The sequence below is a fragment of the Macrobrachium rosenbergii genome, chromosome 36, assembly GCF_040412425.1.
Source record: "Macrobrachium rosenbergii isolate ZJJX-2024 chromosome 36, ASM4041242v1, whole genome shotgun sequence".
In the NCBI taxonomy this organism is placed as follows: domain Eukaryota; kingdom Metazoa; phylum Arthropoda; class Malacostraca; order Decapoda; family Palaemonidae; genus Macrobrachium; species Macrobrachium rosenbergii.
In genome coordinates, this window is record NC_089776.1 from 24,463,605 (window position 1) to 24,479,595 (window position 15,991).

Here is a 15,991-nt window from a genome sequence, read left to right on the forward strand (position 1 = left end):
AAATTCACTTTGCATAACACGAGTTCTTAACGTAAGAATACTTATGTCCGTCGGAGTTTCTGTTACTTCGTGGGAGATCCGTTTCGTCGTTTGAAAATACGTCTGCATAACTTCAAAATACGTCTTATTTTTAGCAAATATTGTAATGTACTTGCGTGAGTTATTACATACGGATCCTTATTTTAAACGTTTTCCACTTAATGCGTTATGTAAGAAATAAAAAAAAATTGTACAAAAAGTTTTATAGCATTTCGTTAAGTACATTTGAAGTTACCGAACTGCTTAATAAACCTTTTAAAATCTGTGGGAGGGAAGCCCACATACCTCATCACTTTTCAGGGAAGAACTCGTAAACGATGCAAAAATCTGAATGTTATTTGCGACGTCGGAGGCAGCATTTCCACCGCGCGATGAAATCAGAAGAATCACACTTCCATTAGTGGCATCAGCTTGAATTTGTGGGGTCTTTATTCCGTCTGCCTCTTCAGTGACAGGAAACGTTGGCCACATGTTAAGGAAACTTGAATATTTTTTATTTTCGATTTTATATCTACATCTAGACTGAGGAGTGCGTAATTTTAATTGCAGTACCACCATATCTTATATACATTCGGTAGACTACTTATTCAAGTTCAGTGTTTCTTGGATGTTAACAATATAGGTAGAAATATCAGGTCAGGGTATAAGTAATACTTAGTTTTGTTTTCGTGTTATAAGAACAATTACTTGTATAATAAAAGATAATAACATTTCGGATATACATACGTTTAAGCAATATCTGTTAAAAAGTCAAACAACCTATATATCATTTGAAAGGTTAATCTATCGTAACCTTGCAATATAAAACAACTGTATGCCTCTAGTATATTAATATATAGAAATATTTTTTAAAGCCAAGCAAAGAACTTATTGTTTTTGATTAACTTGAATTAATCATTTGTCGTTTTAATCTGATAATTTATCGGGTTCTTTTCATTTAATGACGTAAATCCCATAAAGAGTAACTACAAATATCATTAAAAAACCCAGAAGTCAAAGATTTTTTCTTTTCTCCACATCATTTGTGTTCGTTCATGTCTCGAAGACATAGTATTGTACTTTTTTTATTTGTCTGCAGTATCAGTGGAGAGGATGGGACTGCAAACCTCACACAAAGTATAAGGAAGGAATGCTATTATTTCCTCTTCCGGCAGTCCACAAAATTAAAAGCATGATTGCCGTAATCTTAGGCCTACAGGCTGTTTCAGAAGCAAGAGCTATGCTGGAATAAGGCCAGCTTTCGAAGAGGCCCATCTCCCTTTAAGGAGAAAAAATTTCTTCCAACCAAATAATGTACCTTGAGGTGCATTTTGTATTCATACCACATCAATCGCTTTCATTTAAGGTACCACTTCTTATGTGTATATATGTATATATATATATATATATATATATATATATATATATATATATATATATATATATATATATATATATATATATATATATATATATTATATAAAATGTATATATATAATATATTATTATATAAAATATAGTATATATATACATATATGTATATTATATATATATATATATATATATATATATATATATATATATATATATATATATATATATATTTATATATTTTTCTTCTTGTTTTTGTGCAAACTACTTTTGTTTATTTGGGTTTTATTCTTGGTCTCCGTTAGCATGAAACTTCGGCCCTGTTTCTGTATTAAAATTCATTATAAATGTGATCTAAATTAAATTTGCTTAACCTCATTAATTATGTCATTTACTTTAAGAATCCTTAATTATGAATAATACCTATACAAGATTTCAATTAACGATGGATTACTTTTGAATTATAATTATATACACCTCAGTCACTTTATATTCCACTCTGTAATTCCACGTCAGGAAGGTCGCGGCCTTTTAATCTCCCATAGCCTAACCAGGATCTAGTTCCTTTTTGGACCGGTCGATATCGTTCTTGGCTAGCACTGTGCTGGGCCCGCGTTCGATTCTCCGGCCGGCCAATGAAGAATTAGAGGAATTTATTTCTGGTGATAGAAATTCATTTCTCGCTATAATGTGGTTCGGATTTCACAATAAGCTGCAGGTCCCGTTGCTAGGTAACCAACTGGTTCTTAGCTACGTAAAGTAAGCCTAATCCTCCTGGCCAGCCCTAGGAGTGCTGTTAATCATCTCAGTGGTCTGGTTAAACTAAGGTATACTTAACTAACCAGGATCTTCTCCGGCTTCCTCCTAATGCTAAAACCAATGATTACCTCACTGTAGTAAAGCGTTATTGTATTTCGTCATTTCTTTTTTGATCTACCAATATATGTGAACTCACAAACCAATATTATTTCTTTCAATACCTCACCGGCCACTGGTTTTTGCCTCGCAGAGAAAATACAAATTCAGTATTTCAAGCCTATGCTTCTGTTTATTCCAAATGTAACTTATTAACTATTTTAGGTTTTCCCTATAATTTCGTTGCCTTTTTCCCCTAGGTTTTTGGGACGTTGTTATAATTTCATATTGTCACCAGATGAAACATTCGTAACTAAATATAGGTGGGAATTCTGAGAACTTGAAGGGATTGCCGCCCCCACTCATTTATATGGAAAAAATTAACTCTGACATTTACATGATTTATGCGTTGCAGCATTCTTGGTAAATGTTCCTTTGATCAATAATTTTATTATTCTACGAAGCTTTAAAAATGATAACTCTATTGCAGACTTGTGTTTTTATGTTTTAATTATTGCTTCATATGAGACAATCAATATTTAATGCAGATTTTTTAATTTCTGTTTCTACAAAGACATTTCGTTATCAAATCACCCGGTAAGGTTCTCCACTTGAAAATCATTTTTCCCTTTCCATCATGGTAACACACTCTTTAAAGAATGTCAGCTGTCATTCATTGCATCACGTGGCTGGTTCTAGATCCGAAACGGCTTCACCGAGATGCCACTTCATCCTCAGTCTCCTCCTTCTCAATTTTCTGCTCAGAATCTTTCCATTTCCCGGCGAGTCACTCACCGAAGGCCCATTTCCACACATATCTTCCCTGGCTGTGTTTCACAATGCCTATGAAAACTGGCCGTTCCCTCATATTTATGTACAGCATTCGCCGTGGATCCCACCCGCATTTCCAACCGCGGTACACACGCAGCCTTATGCATTTAAATTGCTTCGAGACTCGCCCTCGAGAGCTTTCCTTATAGGCTGATGCAGTTAACGGGCGTTGCTGAGAAAACGCTGTTTCCGGGAATGTAATTTCCTTACTTCTGAACTCTGCCGACTTATGTCACGGTATGAAAGTGTTTTGTGATCTGTATTTTCTTTATTTTTAGATGTTATTCTTACAGAAATTGCAAGTTTTTTTTTAAATAATTAAGCATACGGGAAAATGCCAATACTAAATGGGAAATTAGTATGGTTTACTGGATGAGAATTTTTTAAATTTTGTATGTAGACCCGTTTTAAACAGGCATATCCAAATGACTTAGTTTCATTATTTATGATGTTCATCCTCAACACTTAGCTAAATGTATAAAAAGAAAGATTTATATAGGCTATAAAGATTCATCTAACAAGCGACCTTTTCGGTCGTTTTCGTCACAAGTAATTTAAAAAAAGATCGTAATTATGGAGTGATATCATATATTTTCTTAGCTATGTGAATTATCCGACAAAAAATATTTATGGGTCATGACAACTATTTATATCTGTTCATTTACGTGAGCACCGACGCGCACGCGTGCACGAAAACACACAAGAGATGTACACACACACACACACACACACACACACACACACACACACACACACAGACACACACACACACACACATAACACATACACATATGTGTATATATACGCATACATATATAATTATATATATATATATATATATATATATATATATATATATATATATATTTATATATATATATATTATTATATATATATATATATATATATAAATTATATATATATATATATATTATATACATATATATAATATATATTATATAAATATATAAATTATATATATATATATATATATATATATATATATATATATATATATATATATATATATATATATATATATATATATATATATATTTATAAACATACAGGTCCGTTTTGTACTTGTATTAATCTTTGTCATAAACATCATTCAATACTATTGTCATCGGATTCGGTCACGCAGGGAAAATAGATTCCATTCTACAATATTACAGTATGATAAGGTTTTAATTCAAATCGTTTAAAGCAAATCTTCACCACGATCCATATGGGTAATGTTTCTCAAATACTTCCTGTTCATAATCCCACCACGTAATCTGGGGATTAAAAGAGCCCGATTCGCGCCACAATAGTGACATATTGTTTCGTAAAAACGATCCACCAGTTGTCGCAGATGGATGAAATTGCGCAACAAAAAACACGGAAGTAATTTTCATCGGGCGAAACGAGACTGACAAAGGCAAATATTGATATAGACCGAGAGAAACGTTCTGAATGTTGTATCACCGAGAACAACGAAAGGTTAGGTCATACGTGCATGAACAATACTTTTTCCAAAGTGTAAAAAGCTTCGAATACTATGGAAGAGAAGAGACACACTCATACAGTACACTTACACACACACATATGTATGTGTATGTATATATATATATATATATATATATATATATATATATATATATATATATATATATATATATATATATATATATATATATATATATATATATATATATATATATATATATATATATATATATATATATATATTTCAATATATATATATGTATAATTTATAATTATTATAGTCATTCAAATGTATAATTTAGATTTATTATATCATTCAAAGAAACGTTATTTTTTTTTTCCCTTTATGAAAAGATTTTTTTATATAGTAAAAGTGTGAATGTTACCAGAATTTCCCTTTTTTTTCAAATTATTATTATTAAAAGAAAATAAACATCATTCATTCCGGCAACTGAAATATAAATATATATATACATATATATATATATATATATATATATATATATATATATATATATATATATATATATATATATATATATATATATATATATATATATATATATATATATAAGTAATGTTCAAGGTTCAGAAATGAATTATTTTAATTTTGTTTTAATGATGATAATTTGAAATATAAGGAAATTTCGAGCAGCATTTGCACATACCGTACAGTAAACCACAAATAATAAAATCTTTCTATAAAGGGAAGTTTCTTTGTCTCGCAAATAACATAAACTTGAATTACTATAACAAATCTAAATTAAAACAACACTTATGCGTTGCAATATATTGTAAATATTTTCCGTTAAAAGTAAGACCAATTAAAGCGAGCAAGTGGAAAACTCATGCGTATCATAGGATTTATTAAATGTGACAGATGTACGCGTATTAGTTATTATTGTTTTTATTTGACCTGTTATTATCATTGTCTTAAAAAATGAAGGTAATATAAGAGAGGATAAAAGCAGGAAGCCTTAGCCCTAGGGACGTTGCGTACCATCAAGAAGATCAGTGCTGGGTATCTTCTTCTTGATAATTTAACAAGGCCTGTAATGAAAGTCCTTAACACCAGGCCGGACGAAGGCAAGTCGAAACGTGGAGCACTTTGCCCACAGTGGAATGGAATATGTGATTTAGGCATAAAGCCAAGCACTGGGAACGGTAGGATCATTCAGCTCTATGATGAGAGTGAATGAAAATGGAAATTATATAAAGAATGAGTTTAAAATTATATTTTAAAGATCAATGTTTAACAAGGTAAAATCAAAAGAATTAATTTCTAATGGAATTAAAAACTGCCATAAATAAAGTAAAAAAGACATATCTATATCAAATTATAAAATATTTTCATAAAAACCACAGGCCTTTAAAAAACTCAAAACAGGACCAACATCAATGTTGTCTCCTAAAATTTAAGTCACTACCGTATTTATGCATTGCCTTTAAATATCATTATTATTCCAAATAGTAAACATCTATATGGAACAATTTCCACCTTATCAGGTTGATAGGCAGTTCTCGCGAAGTTCTTGGCAGGGAAGTCAGAAATGTCAACAGCACATCTATTCAAGGCTGGAGTCAAATGAAGAATACAATTTAGTTAGGAAAGATGACACTAACTGGGTGCATTATGCGGCTGAATGATTATGAAAAGGGAGACTTAGTATTCACTACTTGAAGCAACTGAGCTTCAAAATAGGTGTAACAACCATATCTGTATCAGAAAGTGAAAGGAAAAGAGTAATGATAGACTTGGGAAAGTATATGCCAGAGCACAAGGAGATTACCATGAAGAAATTATATAAGTTTACCTTAGTTTAACCAGACCATTGAGCTGATTAACAGCTCTCCTAGGGCTGGCCCGAAGGATTAGACTTATTTTACGTGGCTAAGAACCAATTGGTTACCTAGCAACGGGACTTACAGCTGATTGTGGAATCCCAACCACATTATGACGAGAAATGAAATTCTATCACCAGAAATAAATTCCTCTAATTCTTCATTGGCCGGCCAGAGAATCGAACGCGGGCCTAGCAGAGTGCCTACCGAGTACAATATCGACCCGTCTAATGAACTAGAAACTATATAGAAGAAGAAAAATCTCATAAGGCCAATAAGGCTTGTTCAGCTTTTAAAACTTGCAGGCCGTATGCATTGAAAATGACAATTCTGATATCTCAATAAACAATGCCAAAAACATACAATTATATTTTATAGAGGGAATATCATTTATGTAATCTGACTTTAACAATGCACTGGTCACGTTTTCCTAAAAGTAATCAACGTATAACATGGATTTATAATTACAGACATCCACAATATTTTAGTAAAATGCTTATTGAGCCTCATTAAGAGGCTGGATCTTTATAAAGATTCTTCGGACTTGCAAAATATAAGAACCCACATTGTTTGGTACACTAGCCTGGTTCAAAGTTTTCGAGAACCTAGGCAGTGTTTGAGAGAAATATCTTTGAATGGACTGGCCAAACACTCGCTCACACCCAGATTTATTATATATAAAAATATTTCAAAAGCTTAAAGCAAGCTCGGTTTTTGCAGATTAATGAATGATGATTACAAAGATTTCTAGGTTTGATACTGCTGAGGTCAGCACCAGCTTAAAAGCTTTACGACCGGAAAAGAATTTAAAGTGATTTCAGCAGCCTTTTCTCGGCCCTGCAGATATGTACAGTGTAAGACTTCAAATGTACGTCGGGAAGCAGAGATGTACACGTTCAACAGAATTCGTGTCATATTTGAAATTATCCATAATTTCTCATACCCGTTAAAATTTCGCGAAAGAATGTTTGCAGATAATGATTTTCAAGTAAACCAAATATTATCAGAATAAGGAGACTATTGCTCCTGTGAACTGGCTTAGCTCCTCGGATGATCAAAGCCTGCGCTTTTCATTTTAAATTTTTTCAGTGTGACGGTGGTCTTATTTCACTGTATATTTGTATATAAAACATTTTATGCAGTAAATCCGTGTTTTATATTTCAGTCTGTGAGTATGTTTCCCTTCAGTGTTAATATACTTCTTTACAAACGTAAATGGTTGACTCGAGCTTTCATCAGGGCTGACTTCAGAAAAGCTGATTGTGACAGTTTTGATCTAAAATGGGTATGTCTTTTGCGGTAGGTACAAATATAGCTTACAATGATTCTGGGTGAAAGCCTTACCTGGGTATATTTGAGCACGCGGGTGGTCTCTCTCTCTCTCTCTCTCTCTCTCTCTCTCTCTCTCTCTCTCTCTCTCTCTCTCTCTCTCTCTCTCTCTATTTACCTGCCTCTCCCTGCATGAGCCCGCTCCGACACACATCCTGATTCTCACTATGGGGCTTTTAGTCGTAATGGCGAAGGCATTAGCAACAGGTAAAACCTTGATTGTGAGGATGACTTTTCGTTTCATTGGTTTTCCTCGTTGACCTTTAAGTTATTAAAGAGGAGGGTGTTGCAGGATGCAATTGCAATCTGGTAAAGAAAATAACGTTGTGCAGCGGCCAAATAATAACAGGAATTACTCCGTTTTTCATGCCTCTAAGACTCGCTCTGAAGGAGTTTGTTTGTTTGTTTCTTGGGGGTTGATGAATGCGACGCTTCACGTTTCCTGAGAACAGCATTTGCATAAATTCTTTCACAAAAGTATTTACTGGTGGTAGGAAATGATATTACTGCTTTTTTTGTTTGGAGACTTCCAGGAAGCAGCCTTTATTGCTTCCTGTTACCTTCAGTGTAAGTTAGGCATCTCTCTCTCTCTCTCTCTCTCTCTCTCTCTCTCTCTCTCTCTCTCTCTCTCTCTCTGATCTAATGAAAACAAAGTTATGGTTTTATCACTTTTCAAGGGAAAGAACGTGAAATTTTCCTCCTTTCCGTAGCTTTGCCCCTAATGAACCACCCCTGTTCTTTATTGGTTAATGTTATTCGATGATCAAAGATATTGCCCCATAGTTGGTTTCCTTGAACAGTCTTATATCTACGAAAGAGGGTTACGGCTTTGTTGGAAGCAGAATGGTAGGAATAGGCCTTTTTTAGGTTCGTTCGAGCGCCAAAAATAAATAGTGAATACAAAAGCGAAATAAAGAAAAAAAAAACCGTTCGATACAATAAGAATTTTTATTGGATTTAGAGCAGCGCCATTAAAATGCATGGAATGGGGGAACACATGTAAAAAATATTTTCGAAACTTGATATCTCTTTGCCAGACGACAGCATTTTGTGACCTGAATTCTTTCAGAAAACATTTACCGTTACAATTTCATTTGCGTGTCTTCGGGGGCTCTCGAATAACAGAGAGTAAATCGCTATAGATCTTGCTGAAAAGGGAAGACTCTTTCTTTCCCTGAATGAAATTCTTTACGGCACAAGCGGCCTGTGCCACTGAAGTTGGTTGTACTATTTTCCATCAGGTATGTGCGAGGATCGGAAGGTTTTCCAACCATTGACTGTAGAAGTATGTTTGCGTTTTATGAAACATTCATTCTTGAGCTCTTGAGACGAGTTGAGCAGTGGGATCGATTGCAAAAAGGAACTTGATGCTACGGTAAAAAATATAATTTATGAGACATTTTATATATATACAATATATATATATATACATATATATATATTTATATATATATATATATATATATATATATATATATATATATATATATATATATATATATATATATATATATATATATATATATATATATATATATATATATATATATAAATATACACACATACCTATATATACATACAGTATATAGATATATATATATATGTATATATATATATATATATATATATATATATATATATATATATATATATATATATATATATATATATATATATATATATATATATATATATATATATATATATAATGTGTGTGTGTGTGTGTGTGTGTGATTAGAGAAAGAGATAGAGAGGAGATGCCTCAGGAAGCCTTTTTTACGTTAAAATGATTAAAAGACTTATTTCTTAATATCCGGGTCACCAAAGCGAAGACAATGTTTGTGGCGATAGCACTGAGAGGAGATTAAATTATGTTCAGTATAACTGCTACTATCCTATTTTTATATAAAAACGTAAAAGCGCCAGCGAATCTTCTAACAGAAATTATTATTCAGTATGGATGGTAATAGGTCATAGCGAGTGAGACCCAAAGAGCAAAAGGATTTAAGTTTAGAGAGTGTGTGTGTGTGTGTGGGGATGTTTGTGTGGATGTTTGTGTCAGGTGTGCATGCGCCTACATATGTCGAAATCTGCATTGACATGCATACAAAATTGTATATACTTGTGTATATATATATATATATATATATATATATATATATATATATATATATATATATATATATATATAGAAATATCATATACACAATCATATATGGAAGAAATTTATTTCTGTTCCATATATATATATATATATATTTATATATATTCACTCAGAAGGGATAATTCGAATGAAATGTTGTCTACTGGGTCATTGCTGACCGGGAAGTTGGGGAAAACTCACTGGATGCAAGCAGTTAGCTTGCCCAGGTAATTATTTACTTGCAGGTTAAAAGACTTTGGCCCAGTTTTATCTATGAGAGACCTGGGTTCGATCGACGTGAGTCAGAATTTATTTCTGTTACGTGATTGTGTGTTGATGATTTATCTTATAGAAGGGATAATTCGAATGAAATGTTGTCTATTGGGTATATGAGTCAGGAAGTTGGGGAAAACTCGCTGGTATATAGTTAGCTTGCCCAGGTAATTCCTTGGGGCAGTTGCTCTCAGGTTCCGACTTTTATACTTATATATATTTAGTCCACCTGAGAGACCTGTTCGATATATCTATATATATTATAGTATATATATATATATATATATATATATATATATATATATATATATATATATATGTATATACTGGATATAATTATGTACAGATGTATAAGTCTTTATTTACTTATAAAAGATTTTTGTTTTATCTATATTCATGTATATATATATATATTATGTATATATATATATATATATTTATGTATATATATATATATGTATATTTATCATTTATGTATATATATATATATATATATATATATATATATATATATATATATATATATATATATACACACACACACACACACACACACACACACACCTATGCTTAACTGCCTAGAATATTATAAGATTCTTGTTATAATAGGCCTTTTTACACAGAATATACAGGTATGTAGTCATAGCCTATAACTAACGCGCATGCAAGATTGCATAGTGTTCAGTGCCACGTCACTAAGTTATACTTACCCATCGGTTGCTGTATAAAATTGTTTGGATGATTAAACTGTGGAGAACATTAACGGTTCTGCTTATTGCACTATCGCAAGTGTCATTTCCAGATTTGCTAACAATTTCTTTAAATGTTTTTAATCCGCTTACTGAATCATTTTTATGCTTAGCATATTCTAATAACCTCCATGAAAATCATAAATTATACCAGACATTAGCAATGTAGATACAGTATATTTTTTCTCTGTAGACAAACTATATATTATTTTAAAGTTTAAACCTTCTTTCATTAGTCTTTCACTCGCCTAATGATTACAGTTTGTCACTTTCTCCGTTCGTGAAAAATTAAGAAAAAAGTTGAAGCGTTTTCTCTCATCACATCTTTTCAACGCCACAGAATATGACCGGACGGCCGAGAGCGCACATCCACCCTCGACCTCATCCCGGCCACAACTGATGAGATGAGAACAGTCAGTGCTCAGTTGCTCATCCTAGACTCTCGCCGAATCATTCCATTTGTATGTTTCTTTGCCTTCCATTTCGTTTTAATCGAAATGTGAAACTATCGCTGCGTGTGCTAAATGGTCCCACTTCTCTTAATCATATGCCAAGCGAATTGATTTTAATTTCCTGAATATCTTTACATCATTAAATGGTAAGTCTTGTTTTCCAGCCCTTTTCATGAATCGGATTTCACCTGCAGAAACTTCAGCGCATATTGTCATAGAATTATTTTCCATATCATGTTTGAACCTAGCCGCGCTGCAAAATGAAACTGCTGATGAAATCGTTAAACTACAGGGAAAAAGGATAACTGTGTGGGGGTGACGCAAGAACTAACGACATGAAAAGGGAAAATCTTAGACCTGGCCCTCTGAATGCAAAGGGGAGGAACATCCAATATAAATAGGCTTGGGTGGATTCCAAAGACCAATGTGTACTTAGTAAATAAATCCCAGTGCATGTGAAATAGATTAGGCCAAATGGATACGCGATATTAATGATTCACGAACACGAAGTCAGTCAGTTTTAATGATCACGAATAATTCAGAACCATGATGGGTACGTAATGAGTAGAGTTACAGAACGTTCAAAATTAAGAAGCATCGAAGGACCTGTTTATACTTCTGTGCAGAATGAATGTTCCTTTATTCGTTTGTTTCTCTCTCTCTCTCTCTCTCTCTCTCTCTCTCTCTCTCTCTATATATATATATATATATATATATATATATATATATATATATATATATATATATATATATATACTATATATAACAACATAAACAACAACGAAGTAAGTATTTACACACATACACATCAAATGGTCAGAAAAATAAGTTATGTTGGAACGAATCAAAGTAATTAAAAAAAATTGCTATGGATGCTACCATTGTTAACTTACATCTTCCCCTTTTACGAAAAATAACTATAATGAATTTAATGAAATACACACATAGACCCGAGAGTCGTCTTGAAATGAAATAATATAAGACAAGGACAAAGCGGTTTAACAGATTGCGTCCATGTCCATACTATACATAGAAGTCTCTTTGGAAATTGGCGAAATAAAACTTAAGTCTTTATTGAGACAATTACCCCTAAGTTAATCACAAAATTATAACACTTGACAGACACGATACGGTTAATTCTCGGTTGATGAATAGAAAAGTGTAACAAAACAGCTACAAAGCGAATTTCCCAATGCACTTACATGTTAGAAATCCCAGAGCTCAACTTATTTAATCCCACTTTTATATTGCACACATAAATACCTGCACAGTGGTGGCCTCCTTTTATATTTCCATACCTATGGATATTTGTGGTGGCTGTTCGCCGTATTAAAGGATCGAGATCCATGCATACAGTATTATATTTGGGTACTTTCACTGCCAACAATATGGGCTTAGAAAAAATACTGGCTCCATCACATCATAAATATTAGCTTTTGTGGGTCCTGGGACTTTAATTTTGAAACTTTTGATACAATGTAAAAAAAATGTAATTTCAAACTGGGTGTTAACACTGTAACTGTGAAAAACTAAGGGGATTACTTTGGCAATGATAGTGTTTGTAATGGGAAACGTAGCAGTTGTTCTTCAAGTTTTAGATTTAGAACTACAAAGCCACGCAACTTTTCAAGTATTTCCTTGAAACGGATGATCTGTTCTTTAACATCTCCTCCGTATGTCCATATGGCTAATTCTATACTTTAAAAGGTCTTCATAACCTTTAACTGTTTTTTGTATAACTTGTCAACCACGTTGCGCATCAGGCTTTAGTAACTTTTATGACCAGAAATACTGCTTCCTTCCATGTTTCCATTACTGTGCATTATTTTCATTGTTATTTTGATGACTGTCCATTGAAATCAGCATATCCTTATGACACTGAGATGGATCTGAACTTTGTCCTGCGTGCATCTTATACAAAAACAAAAATTCGTCGAACATAAATACACAATGGCGACCTTATATATAAACGGAACGAAGTAAGGCTATATTCATTCTTAAGATAATATAGCTTCACAATAACCTTTAAACTAAGAACACAAATACCTTCGAAGAAAGAAAAAATTTCATTACGATAATTCAACCACCAAACTTCCCAGGCAACATATTTGATTGCTGGTGAAATTGCGGCGTGGAATAAGATTTTGGGATCTTCAATTTCTCGAACGTCAATAAGTGCTCCTCGAAATTCCTCCGGAAAACCTAAGCCAGAGATTTATAAGAATAGGTCATTTTCTTCTTAATGCAGCCGGCATCAAAAATACGAGACGGAATATTGCTTGCGTCGTGTCAAACGGCGGGTTAAACTTCAAATCTCATGAAATTCTTCTAATATTTGTGTGCGTGAGTGTGTGTGTATTTAACTGATTTTGTTTGTCTTTAAGGTTGGTCTCCAGTAAACTGTTTTAAACAAATACTATGGAGTGATGCGGTTTGTCTCATACTATTCTTCACTCTACCTACAACCCACCGCAGGTGACTGACTATTAGCTACAATTTTGCCTCTTATGTCCAACGAGTTTTTTGGCGCGTGCTACGCGTGCTGGAACGCGGCACTGCTGTCTCCCCTACCCTCCCGATCCTCTACCTACCCTGCCACCACCAGGGGCGGACAGACAGGTTTGCATGGGGTGGGTGGCTGTGTCATGTCTCCCATAATGTCATCCAGGGGGAGGACAAACAAGATCCACTCGAATTTTAGTGTTATAGATTAGGTATAAACGAGTTCCAAAAAATCTACTGAATTTTTTCTACCATTTAGGATCGTTATCGAGGCTCTGATGGTGATGAAAGACACTTAAATACTTAAAAAAAACAACAAACATACTTTAGATACGAAAGATCCATTCTCATTTTACAATGTACGAATGAAGAAACAGAAGAAGGAAAGGCGAGAAGAGAAACAAATTGTTTGAAATATTTTAGTGTATTGGAATGTAGAACGCGCTGTTTTTGTATGAGAAAATATTTTACATTAATGCATTGTTATTGTATGAGACTATATTTTACTATATCTTTACAATATATAAGGATTATTTGATATAATGGCATGGTCTTGGACGAGGTAGTATGGAAAACTGAATATTACATACATATATATATATATATTATATATATATATAATATATATATCTTATATATATATATATATATAAATATATATGTACACACACACACACACACATACATATATATATATATATATATATATATATATATATATATATATATATATATATATATATATGTACACACACACACACACACACATATATATATATATATATATATATATATATATATATATATATATATATATATATATATATATATATATATATATATATATATATATGTTTTTATGGAGCTCAGTTTTCAATACTACCTCGCACAAATCTTTTCAAACTGTATACGTTTCAGCTGTCATGAAAAAGTGTGTTTAAACAGGCAGCAGCTCATATCAGATTGACATTATGTTAATGCTAAAAGATCAATAGAGTAGATGAGAACCATTTAAGATTCCATGATACCATCGCAGGGGTTGTAGTGAGTGCTTGTTGAAAAGGAGCGAGGAACAAAAAAAAAAAACCAGTTAAGTGCTGCAACAATTAAATGAAATATGTAGTTGTATGGAAGTAGAGCAGATGATCTGTAGGTATACAAACGATGGACAGGGAAGAAAAGAAGGAAATGAAAGAAAAAGAGAAGATGGCGATTAATATGCAGGAGAGAGGCGATCACTAAGCTAAGGAAAAAAAAAAAACTCATATTCAGCGAGTAAACGCAGACAAAGTTTAAGGAACAAAGGTGGAAACGGAGAGATTCTCTCTGAAGTGAATGCAGTCTTAGTTTAGTTTTGAGTATTTGGAAGATTTTTTGAATGCAAAAAATAGAAAAGGGTGGAGATGAATAATGCAAGAAAGGAGTGGGATAAGTATAAGTTCGAGAATGCTTATGGAAGTGACTATTAAAGACATATGATGGGCTATAATAAAAAGTTAAAACAGAACAAAACACCAAGATCTGATGTGATTACAGGTCGGTGGCTCCAGATAGTGACAGTACTGTAATTAAATGGGTGATCATCACTGTTAGTGCATGTCTGACTAAGGGAAAGATTCTAAAGGAATGGCTGATAAAAATAAATGCTATATTGTTTAAACTATTAATGTAGGGAAATAGGATTGAAGCAAATGGAAGAATTATAAGGGACATAAAATTACTAATTATACCTGGGAAGGTATATGGTAGGATTCTGACTGAGGAAATAAAGCAGGATACAGCTGAAGCTGCAACAGGAAAAGGCATCAGAAGTTGATTGGTTTACATGTGATAAGGTGTGTTAAGGTAAGGAGGATGACCAAGGTGTATGAAAAAAGCCTTTAAAAAAAAAGTTGAGGAAATGGCAATACTGTGTTTTTGTATAACGGTAAATGGCTAGAGATTGTGAAAATTGTATGGATAAAGATTTGCTTAATAAGCAACAAGGGTGTACGGTAGGAGTTTGAGTGAAGATAAAAAAGATGACAGGTTTGATGGGAAAAACAGTATTGACTTAGAGACAGAATAGGGTGTGTCGAGTAAGTCTTTATGAAATATTTATGATGGAACTTTTGCAGTAAAGGGAAACAGTTATGATA

The 15,991-nt window shown here is 32.8% G+C and overlaps 1 protein-coding gene and 1 long non-coding RNA gene across 3 annotated transcripts in view; one reads left to right on the forward strand and one right to left on the reverse strand.

The window, feature by feature from the left end:
• The window catches only part of stg1 (stargazin-like protein), a 142,826-nt gene extending 131,529 nt beyond the window's left edge, over positions 1-11,297 (reverse strand). For both annotated transcript variants that reach the window (XM_067081052.1, XM_067081051.1), the window contains exon 1: positions 10,861-11,297. The gene's annotated coding sequence lies outside the window, so the exon portion shown is untranslated. The remainder of the gene's footprint in view (positions 1-10,860) is intronic.
• Positions 1-15,991, forward strand: part of LOC136825019 (uncharacterized) — a 301,632-nt gene that overhangs the window by 226,457 nt on the left and 59,184 nt on the right. The gene's annotated exons all lie outside the window — the stretch shown is intronic.